This window comes from Thrips palmi, unplaced genomic scaffold, assembly GCF_012932325.1.
Source record: "Thrips palmi isolate BJ-2018 unplaced genomic scaffold, TpBJ-2018v1 HiC_scaffold_5, whole genome shotgun sequence".
Lineage (NCBI taxonomy): Eukaryota > Metazoa > Arthropoda > Insecta > Thysanoptera > Thripidae > Thrips > Thrips palmi.
This window is the reverse complement of record NW_023144632.1, coordinates 4688067-4698765: the sequence shown is the minus strand read 5'-3', so window position 1 is coordinate 4698765 and position 10699 is coordinate 4688067. Positions and strand designations below refer to the sequence as shown.

Here is a 10699-nt window from a genome sequence, read left to right as displayed (position 1 = left end):
ACAATGTGCGGCCTTCGCTGCAACTCGCAATCATAATGAATGCGGTTCGGGCGGCTGGCCGCGGTGCACGCTGCCTGCCCCCCGCCTGCCCCGCCAAAATTCGGGAGGCCGCCGATGCGCGCGGCTGCCCTTTGCCTCTGTCCCGTTTGATCTCTCTGTCTGTCTGTCTGTCTGTCTGTCTGTCTGTCTGTCTGTCTGTCTGTCCGTCTGTCTGTCTGTCTGTCTGTCTGTCTGTCCGTCTGTCTGTCTGTCTGTCTGCCTGCCTGTCTGTCTGTCTGTCTGTCTGTCTGCCTGTCTGTCTGTCTGTCTGTCTGAGGGTGATTTGTGCATTGTACATTTAAACATAAGAACGATTCATAAGTACTGGGATCAACTATGTATACTACTGGATAAAGTATTGGAAAAGATAGATATCATAGTTCTTAGTGAGACTAGAATAAGAAATAGTTTTGAAAAGTATGTGCTACATCACTTTAGCAGTATAAATGTTATCAGAAGTAATTGTGAAGGTGGTGGTCTATCGGTGTTTGTAAGAGACACTCTCTCTTCTAGACAAATCAGTGTAACCCCGAAAAATTTTGAGGGAATTTGTGTGGAAGTATGTGATGGGAGAGGACGACAAGCAACAATATTGGCTGTGTATAGACCCCCCTATGGTAAGACAGCGGACTTTGTGGATGAAATAGATGATCTACTGCAAGCGGAAAAGTGGAAAAATACTGTAATAATAGGAGACATAAATATTAATATTCTGCAGGAAGGTAAAATCACAAGTGATTATATAGATATGTTATTAAGTAATAAAATCAGGCACTGTATTAACAAATGTACCAGAGAGGAATATGCTGGAAACCATTTAAGTGAAACCTGTATTGATCATATTGCGGTAAGTGTTAACTATAAAAATGTGTATCCTGCAATAATAAAATGTAAAATTAGTGATCACTATATGGTAGGAGCTCTGCTCTCTTTTCAGAATAATAAAAATAAATGTGAGGAAGATGGAAAAAGTGAAAACAAAATGAAGAACATACTTGTAAAAAAGAGGTGGAAGGAAAACTTAAATAGTGTCAAAAATAATATGACGGAAAGTCCAAGTGAAAATTATTTAGAACTTAGAGAGGCATTTTCGTCTGCTACCATAAGGGTTAAAATGAAGGAGAGAAAAGTAAATGGACATGTAAGAAAACCTTGGATAACTGATGAGATTGTTCGCTTAATGCATGAGAGAGATAAAGCCTTCAAAAGATGGAAAGTGTCCTCGAAAGAAAGCTACTTAAAAAGACTGGAGCTGAGACAAGTTTATCAGGGTCTCAGAAATAAAATAATTTACTCTATTAAAAGAAGCAAGGAAAGATATATGGAGGAGCAATTTGAAAAATGTAAAAATGATATTAAGGCTACTTGGAAACTGGTAAACTCTGTATTAAATAACAAAGTGAGTGAAAATATTGACAACATAATTACAAAAAATTTTGCGGGTATCTTAGAAATAGAAACGGTTGCCAATAACTTTGTCAATACTTTCAAAGATCAGGTTGAGTGTATTATGCATGAATGTCCGACACTCTTGCTGAAGAATGCAACTGACAGAATAACCAACTCTTTCTTTTTACCAGAAGCAACAATAGAGGATGTGATAAAAATTATTCTGACTTTAAAAGAAAAATCTCCTGGTGATGATGGAATTAAGGTATCACACCTAAGTGACAATATCGAACTAGTTGCTCCAATATTACAAAACATAATCAATAACTCAATAAAAAAAGGAATTTTCTGCGATGAAATCAAAATTGCCACAATCAGGCCTATTTATAAAACTGGATCACCCTGTGAATATAGTAATTATAGACCAGTCTCCATTTTATCAACTATAAGCAAGGCAATTGAGCTATATATGTATACACATTTATTCTCATACCTCAAAAAGTACAAAGTGATTGATGAACACCAATATGCGTATCAGAAGGGAAAGAGTACCATTGATCTGTTACAAAATTTCTCTGACATAGTAAATGAGTCCTTGGATAAAGGTATGCATGTTGTTGTAATGTTTGTGGATTTGTCTAAGGCTTTTGATTCCATTAGTCATGAAAAATTATTGAAAAGCTTAGAAAATATTGGGGTGAGAGGAGAAGCGTACAAACTGTTTAAAAGTTATCTGGAAAACAGAATGTGTAAGGTAAGTGTGGCAGGAGTTGACAGCTGCTGTGTAAAACTTAAGTATGGTGTACCACAAGGCAGTTTTCTTGGTCCCCTGCTGTACTTGATTTATATAAACGATCTAAAAAGGTGTTTTAAAAAATGTAAATATTTTGTGTATGCAGATGATACTGTTATAATTTCTGTACACAAAAACTTAGATATAGCTGAGGCAAGACTGCAGGAGGAGTTTACTGAGTACCAAAAATGGTGTCATGATAAGAATCTCATAATGAATGGAACAAAGACTAAAGTAATGCATATATCCACTCCTTATATTGCAAGAAGAGATCTTAACCTAAGATTTCATTCTATTGAGTGTATACACAGTAATATTGCAAATTGCACCTGCAAAATGAATATTGAAATGGTGGAGTCAGTGAAGTATTTAGGGTTGATAGTTGATAAACACCTAAACTGGAAAAGCCATGTTAAAATGCTAAGAGGGAAGTTGAGGTGTTGCCTGTATAAATTATCACAATTAAGTAACTGCTCCCCACATAACATAGTAAACATGGCTTATACAGCCCTCTTTGAATCAGTCATGAGTTATGGGCTTGAAGTGTGGGGATCTGCCTCGGATACAAACTTGCTCCCCATTAAATCATTACAGCAGAGAGCTGTAAAGATTGTGAAGAAAAAGCAAAGAGTTCCATTACCAAATACTATTTTAACATTAGAGAATTTGTACAAATTAAAAGTTTTAAAAAGAAATTATTTTAAGAAAGAGTTTAGAAATATAGTACAACATAGATACTTAACAAGAAATGAGAGTTTCCAATATAAGATAGGTATGAATAAGTATGGTGATAGACTGACAGAGGTGGTCGTGCCAAAAATACTAAATAAGATGCCAATAGATTTAAGGAATATAAATAGTCAAAGTGCCATGAAAACAAAATTAAAACAATATTTTTTAAGTACAAACAATTGAAAAATCTAAATAACAAAAAGAAAGGTGGAGTTTAAATTGTAAAAGACTTTTTTGTTTGTAAAAGATTTTTGTTTGTTTGTTTTTATTGTTTGTTATGACAGAAAGACAGTAAATCCACCCCTGACAAGCAGTCATGCTTAGGGGTTGTCTTTTTCTATTTTTAGGCAGTTTATTACTATGTTAATGTTTCTATCTGTAAGTGCCTTGTTTAAGTTTTTCTTAATAAATACGAATTGAATTGAATTGAATTGAATTGTCTGCCTGTCTGTCTATCTGCCTGTCTGTCTGTCTGCCTGCCTGCCTGTCCGTCTGTCTGCCTGTCTGTCTGTCTGTCTGTCTGTCTGTCTGTCTGTCTGTCTGTGGCTTGACGGCGGCAGGCAGGCGGCAGTGCGTAGCTCGCGAATTCCATTCCGAGGCGGGCCTGCCTGCCAGCTAGCCTGCCCGTCCACCAAGTTTGTTGTGTGTCGTAAATATTGCGGTATGCGTGTAGAGTGCCCCCGCCATGGCCCCGCGCGCGCGCCTATCCCCCGCCCGTCCGTGGAGTACTACATCGCGTTGCTGTTTGTCGAGGCCCGCCGCCCCGCCGCGCCCCGCCGTCCCCGCTTTGCAGCCTAATGCCGGCGACGTCGTTCCGGAAGCTGTGTTCCGTATGAAAAATTTATCAGCACGGCGGCCACTTCCAGGCTGCCCCCACCCCCACCCGCATAAGGCCACGACCTTGGCCTCGGCCTAACATATGTCGGACACACAAACAAACAAACACACACACACAGTTACACACACACATTTGCACACACACAGTTACACACACACACACAGTTACACACACACACACACACACACAGTTACACACACACACACACACACACACACACATACATACACGCCCGCGCGCGACCTGCGAGGGGTCCTATGTCTACTCCTACTCGGCATACACGCTGAAGAGTGGTCAGGTGGCCAGGTTGCCCATATGGCTATGGTTGCACTCGAGAGTGCGAGGTGTCACAAGGCCAAAGAGGACATTGGAACTGTGGCCAGAAAGGACCGGAGAGAGGGTCTCCTCCATCAAAATGGGTTTGGGCAAGAAGAAAGGCCTCATTTGTCGTTTTCCAGTAACAGATCAAAACCTTCCTTCTTTTCCTTTCTTCTTTTTTCAAATTTTGTGATTTTGGATCCAAATTGTGGCTGTTAGCGGGGCTCCAGTCATGAACGAGATGGCCAGGTGGGGTGTGGCTCAGCCCCTCCTGATCAGTGGGAATGCGGCTAAGCGAGCCACTGTTTGATCCTCTGATGAATAGCCCCGCCGGTCCGTGGGCGGGGCGGGGCGGGGCTTGGCGGGGTGCCGCCGCGGACTTGAGAGTGTCATCCCACGCTGTGGCTTTGATGGACGACGCCGCGAGTTTGCTGTGTTTGTTGATGGGGTGGCGATGGGCTGCCGATGGGAATGAGGCCGTGGCACAATCTAACTTTTCTGTCTCTGTTGCAGTCTGGGTTCAAGCCCCGCTGGCCGCGGTCCGCGACTTCTCGCTCTGGTCGTCGGCCGGGTCCTGGGTGGGCTCGCCGGGGCCGTGCCTGGGCCAGGGCGTCGCGGGCGGCGGCGGCGCCGCGCTGTCGGTGGGCGAGGCCGTCTTCCAGTGGCTGGCTCAGGACACCACCGAGGCCCGGGTCACATTCAGGTGAGGAAGCTTCTAGGAATCAGGGCGAGGCGGGCCGGGGGGCGGACCGACCCAGACCTGAGGTTCAAACACGCTATTTGGCGAATGTGCTCGGCAAACGGAGCATCGGGGCCCGTCCAAACCCGTCCAATGCCAGCAAGCCATACGAGAGACTTGGTGGTTCGCCCCTAGAGGCCCCAAGGCCCAGCATGGCCCAGGCCAGCCCGGCCGCGTCTGCCACTCGTCCCAACGTGAAACGCGCGGTGACCTTGACCGGACTCATCTGGTCCCGGTCGCCGCGGGTCCGCCAGGTGAGGCGATGGATTGGTTCCTTTTGGAAATGCGACCTTTCGGCCCGGCCGTACGGTGCGGACGGGATCCCTTACACTCTTCGTCCGTCGGGATGCCGTCCCGCAAAGAGGAGAACACTCCAAATGTTGTCCAGTGAAGATTCTCCATATATTATTGTAAAAATGTTCCATATTATGGTGGTGCAGCCGACTTCATAACATACGTACCATTGAGAATTCACTGTACCTTATAGATATTTTAACGAATTTCATTGGTATTTATGGACAAAATCTCCCCTATAATATGGTGGGTAGTGTTGGTTTTTTTTCGGAAAAATTAAATCAGCCGGAAAAAAACATACTTTTCCATGTTTTTTTCCGGAAAAAATGGAAAAGTATGAAAAATTTAAAAAAAAGCGTTATTTAGTTTAAAAATATTACTGGATAATAGATTATCGTGTCTAAAAGCTCGGATTTGGTAAATATGACGATGTATGTCACGCAATATCTTCTTTGCGTGGGCCCTGAAGGCATTTCCACGTTTGGGGTTGTTTGAAGTTCCCGCTTCATGACACGTCTCTCCCGATTGGTCTATACTGGGGGTACGTGCCGTTTAGTCTGGGCGCGTAGTGTGGCTGAGCGATGCGAATTGACATAGTTTGTGCACTTTGGACTTTGCTTGAGTAGACGAAATATCCATCTTACGGGCTCATATTCAGTGAACTTTAGACCAGGGGTAGAAATAGAAGTGATTTTCGCTATCAGAACACAAAAAACTGCTGGGATCAATGTCAAACTCGATTTAAAAATTGCATCAATACTTGTTGCATCAATACTTGAAAACCTTATTCGTATTTTTCAGAATTTTAGTTCCCACACCATACACTCTTAAGGGGCTTTTGAGGTAATTGGGGTATTAGATAAATTAAGATGTTTCTCATTTAAATACTTCCCAATCAGAAAAAGACAAAACCTAGTTAAAACACTCAAAAGTTAGAAAATTTTCAAAATTGGAAAAAAACGAAAAGTATAGCCATGGAAAAAAACGAAAAAAACATAGGAAAAAAACGTATTTTTCCATGTTTTTTTTCCAACTTCCCAACACTAATGGTGGGGCAGCGAGGGGGTAACGACTGGTAAATTTCGTGCCAGCCGGATTACGGATTACCCCGCATTACCCCGGATTACTCCCAAATTACCTCCAGATTACAACAAAAAAAATCCTGGATTACCCCGGATTACCCCGGATTACCTCCCAATTTGCTGTCAGCCGGATTCCCGAAGTCGTTACCCCCTCGTGGTGCAGCCTTTCACCGTAAGACATTTACAGTGAAGGCCGCCGCCGTCGTCGTCCGCCCGCAGAGGCCGTCCGTTTGGTGGCGTCCCGGCCGAGATGGCGGATGTATCTCGGATGTATCGTCCGCCGTGATTTAGGGGCCGGGGATCCGTTTCCCTCGGAAACAAACGAGTCTGCGGGGGTGGCTCGGACGAACCGGCGCTGTCGTCTGCAACAACGGCCGAGGGAAAGTCATTTTCCGCAAGGGATCACACTACGTCATGCTGCGTCTCGAAAAGCGCGTGGCGCTCCTGTAACTTTGGCCCGGCTGGGCCTGTGGAGGGGAGACTTTGTTCTCGCTGCGCGTCGTGCGGGGCGTGCGGGGCGTGCCACGCTCCCTGGCCGCGCTCGCTCCACGCCAAGTCGAGATTAATTAAAAGCGCTGCACCGCTCTCAAGCGACGTCCGCGACCAGAACAACAAAGACGGAAACGCCGTGGCCACGTTTGGGGCTCTGCAATTCCTTCATGGGACCAGAACCAAACCGACGGTCACTGAAAACCCAACCGTGGTCCAGACCGCACCACTGGTGTGGTCAGATGGGTGCCATTTTGACCACATCAGTTGGTGTGGTCTAGACCACGTTTGACCACGTTTCGTGCGGTCTAGACCACGTCTGGCGCTGGTCACGTTTGGTGTCTAGACCACACCAACTGATGTGGTCAAAATGGCACCCATCTGACCACACCAGTGGTGCGGTCTGGACCACGTTTGGTTTTTCAGTGATGACATCAATCGATTCTTCGCGCCGACCGGCCATCCATCGGTGCCATCGGTCTGGTCCGAGGCCTATTTCAGGCTTTCCGAGAGCGAAACGCGCCTGCCCCTTGAGTCCTGTCCGCACGTGGTCTTGGTCCGAGTCTCGGCCACCGCCCGTCTTCGCTCCGTTAACGCGCCGCTCGCCGCGATAGCGCTGTGCGTGCCTCGCACGAATTAAAGTCAGTCACGCACGCACGGCACGCACGCAAGGTCACGTCCAGTCACGACCGCTCCCCTTTCGTCCCTTCTATTTCGTGTCGAAAACGGGAGGTCGTTTTCTTTTGCCCGCCGCCGAGCTTTGAGGCTTGCCGTTGTGTCCTACTTGAATGCGCCACCGAGGACCGGCGCTTCTTTGCTCTTTTCGACACTCTCAGAGCCGATCCCCAACTTTTATTTTCATTTCGAACCTAGATGGGTTTTGGATGTCGCTTCCGAAATTTGGCTGTAAGGCGCCAGGTCGAGCATTTCCTCATCGCGTGCCGTCCCCAGTCCTTCGCTCCCCGCAACCGGGACGCCTCGGCAGCGCAGCGCCGCCAAATCGAACCCCCAGCACCGCGCAGCACCGCGCCGGGTCGCGGAGATGCTCGCCCGACTAATGATCTTGTTTTGCACGAGTTTAACCGCGCCACTTCGGGGGGGAGAGAGCGACGGGAGCTGCAGCCAGACTGGTGCAGTCGGTGGTGCAGCCACTGCAGATGCAGCCACTGCCGTGCAGCCACTGCCGGCGTTGCGCGCCCACACTAGAGGAATGACAATGAGGCCCGACGGTGAACGAGCTTTTTGTTTCCTCTCCTCCTTTTTCCTGATCAGCCAACAATGTTGGCCGGAATGCGTCGCCTCGTTAGCGCCCTGTTCATCACCGTTGCAGCGGGTGCTCCATTCCCCCCCCCCTTCCCCTCGCGGCCCTCATTATGTATTTGCGCTGCAACGGCCTCCTCTCTATGCATTCCGCGTCCAGAGCCCCATTTGCACGGCCTCTATCGGGAACTCGATGACGTTGCCGAGACCGTTGGCGCGGTAGTTGCGTTGTTGAAGCCTCCTCCTCCTCCTTCTCTTCCTCCTCCTCCTCCTCGTCCTCGTCCTCGTCCTCGCCCTCCTCTTCCTCCTCCTTCTCTTCCTCCTCCTCCTCCTCCTCCTCCTCCTCCTCCTCCTCCTCCTCCTCCTCCTCCTCCACCCCCTTTTCCCCCTTTCCACCGTGCCGGTCCTGGCGGGCCCGCCCGCCCCTTCTCTCCCGATAATTGCAATTACGTAGGCAAAACGGCGTCTGAATTGATTCCGTCGGTCGGCTGATTCCGCGGCCGGGCGCGCAGAATGGACCCCAAGGATGAATGAATCCCCGCAGTGCTCGGCCAGCCAGGCACCTGGAGCGCCTGCGGACCGCGGCATAGGCAGGCCCGCAACGCGGCCGTGTTGGCCGGCCGGCCGGAGCGGTCGGGCGCTCTTCGGGCTGCGCCTCTGCGGCTCTGCGGCTCTGCGGCTCTGCGGCTCTGCGCCTCTGCGGCTCTGCGGCTCTGCGGCTCTGCGGCTCTGCGCCTCTGCGGCTCTGCGGCTCTGCGCCTCTGCGGCTCTGCGGCTCTGCGCCTCTGCGGCTCTGCGCCTCTGCGGCTCTGCGCCTCTGCGCCTCTGCGGCTCTGCGGCTCTGCGGCTCTGCGCCTCTGCGGCTCTGCGCCTCTGCGCCTCTGCGGCTCTGCGCCTCTGCGGCTCTGCGCCTCTGCGGCTCTGCGGCTCTGCGGCTCTGCGGCGGAGAGGGCCGCTTGCTGCTGACGTGGAGACAAGCACTTGGCCCCTCCACGGCCCCTCCAGGCACGCACGCCCACGACACCCGGCCTGACACCTGGCCCGGCGCGCCGTGCCACGGGTTCCCCAAGTTAGCTCGTCGCGACAACGGGACGACGGCGGGGTGCCACAGGCATGGCGTGATCGGGCCGATATTGCGCGAGGCGACATCCTAATTGAGAAAGCGATGCCTGAGCTCACCACCGCGGCGGGGAGAAGGGGTGGGGGCGCTCAGTGGGCCGGAAGACCGGCGGAGGCGGACAAAACTCCGCAGACGCGTTTTGAGCTCCAGAGCCGCTAAATGGGACTCGAACCGAATGTGTGACCCCACAAATGGATTCCTCGTTCGGAGAGCAATCCATTGGTGGGGTCACACGTTCGGTTCGAGTACCATTCAGCGACTCTGGAGCTCAAAACGCGTCAAGAGTTTTGTCCGCCTCCGCCGGTCTTCTGGCCCACTGTGGGGCGCTTTGCGAGAGTCCGCGGGGACTACACGAAGCGGTTCGTGCCCCAGGTGGGGGCACGGGAAAAATGGCTGCCATTTTTGGAGCGGTGTGCGTGCGTAGGCATGCGTGACACGCTCAGTCACCTTTCCTTTATCCCACGCAGCACCGCGCAGTGTCGCTGGAGTTTTCCACATTTATTTTATCTTTCCTCTGTGCCATGTCCTGTGCGTCTGTTTCACGTGCGAACTTTTTTGCAGTAGTTATTATGCCGCTGGCCAGCGCGCTCCCCAGCGGGTTCCCGGAACGCGAGCCTGGCCGCATAGTATTTATGGGCCAGCGTGTCCAATCCCCGATACTGGCAATAAGGTGCGGGAGTGCCCGGGCATGGCCACCGGCCTCAATGCATGCCGTCGTTTTGTTTTGTCTCGATGATTGATTGTATTTTGAAATAGAGGCCGCGAAACGAATTTCCCGGAATGGGAGGAACGCTGCCTGCCAGTGTCGGCGCGGCTCGGCTCGGCGTGATGGAGCCGCCCAGCTGGCGTATGGCACACAGTGGCCGCTAATGAGCTCAGCCAGCCGGCCGAGGCGAGCCGAGGCGAGCCGCGAATAGTTTCGGCGCAGCTGTGGCGGAAGTGGCGCGGCGCCAGGCCGTGCAGGCCGTGCAGGCCGTGCAGCCCCACAAGCCGCGCGGCCGGCCGAGTGCGCCCTTCCGTCTCCATCCCGGCCCGGGGGACCACACACCGGTGCTGCGCTCTACTGCGCGCTCGGGCTGCCGGGTGGGGCGCCGCCTGCCTCGACCAGATCTGCAGTGTCAAAAAAAAAAATCTCATTCAACGAACGTTAATGAAAGCAGATGATACTCGTTTGGTTTTCTTCTGGGCTCATTAGTATGGGCTCATTCCAAAGATAGTTCTTAAAATCTCATTCAACGAACGAGGCCGAGCTGGCGCCGAAGCCGGCACGAGCTGAGCAGAGCCGAGGTCTGCCCGAGTCACCCACCCTTTGAGACGTGGCAGGCGGAGAGGGATTGTCAATGTTGCGCGCGGGCCGTCGCGCGCGAGGAGGGGGTAGGGGGTGCCATTGTCCGCGCAGGCTGCGCCTCACCACCAGCCAGCCAGCCAGACACACCAGCCCGCCCCGGCGGCCAGCCCCTATTATATTGTTAGGATACGCGCTTGGTTTCTGGAATCGAGAGTAAAAGCACGCTGACACCTTCATGTGTACAGTATTTTTAAGTATGTTTCAAGTGTGGTGAAGGTATCATCTGCTAAAAACCGTATGCGGCAAATCAAAAACCGT

At 50.7% G+C, this 10699-nt stretch overlaps 1 protein-coding gene across 1 annotated transcript in view; it reads left to right on the top strand.

Moving 5' to 3' along the window:
* Positions 1-4725: 4725 nt before the first annotated feature.
* The window catches only part of LOC117650784, a 40842-nt gene continuing 34868 nt past the window's right edge, over positions 4726-10699 (top strand). Inside the window, exon 1 of the mRNA XM_034394387.1 lies at positions 4726-4812. The gene's annotated coding sequence lies outside the window, so the exon portion shown is untranslated. The remainder of the gene's footprint in view (positions 4813-10699) is intronic.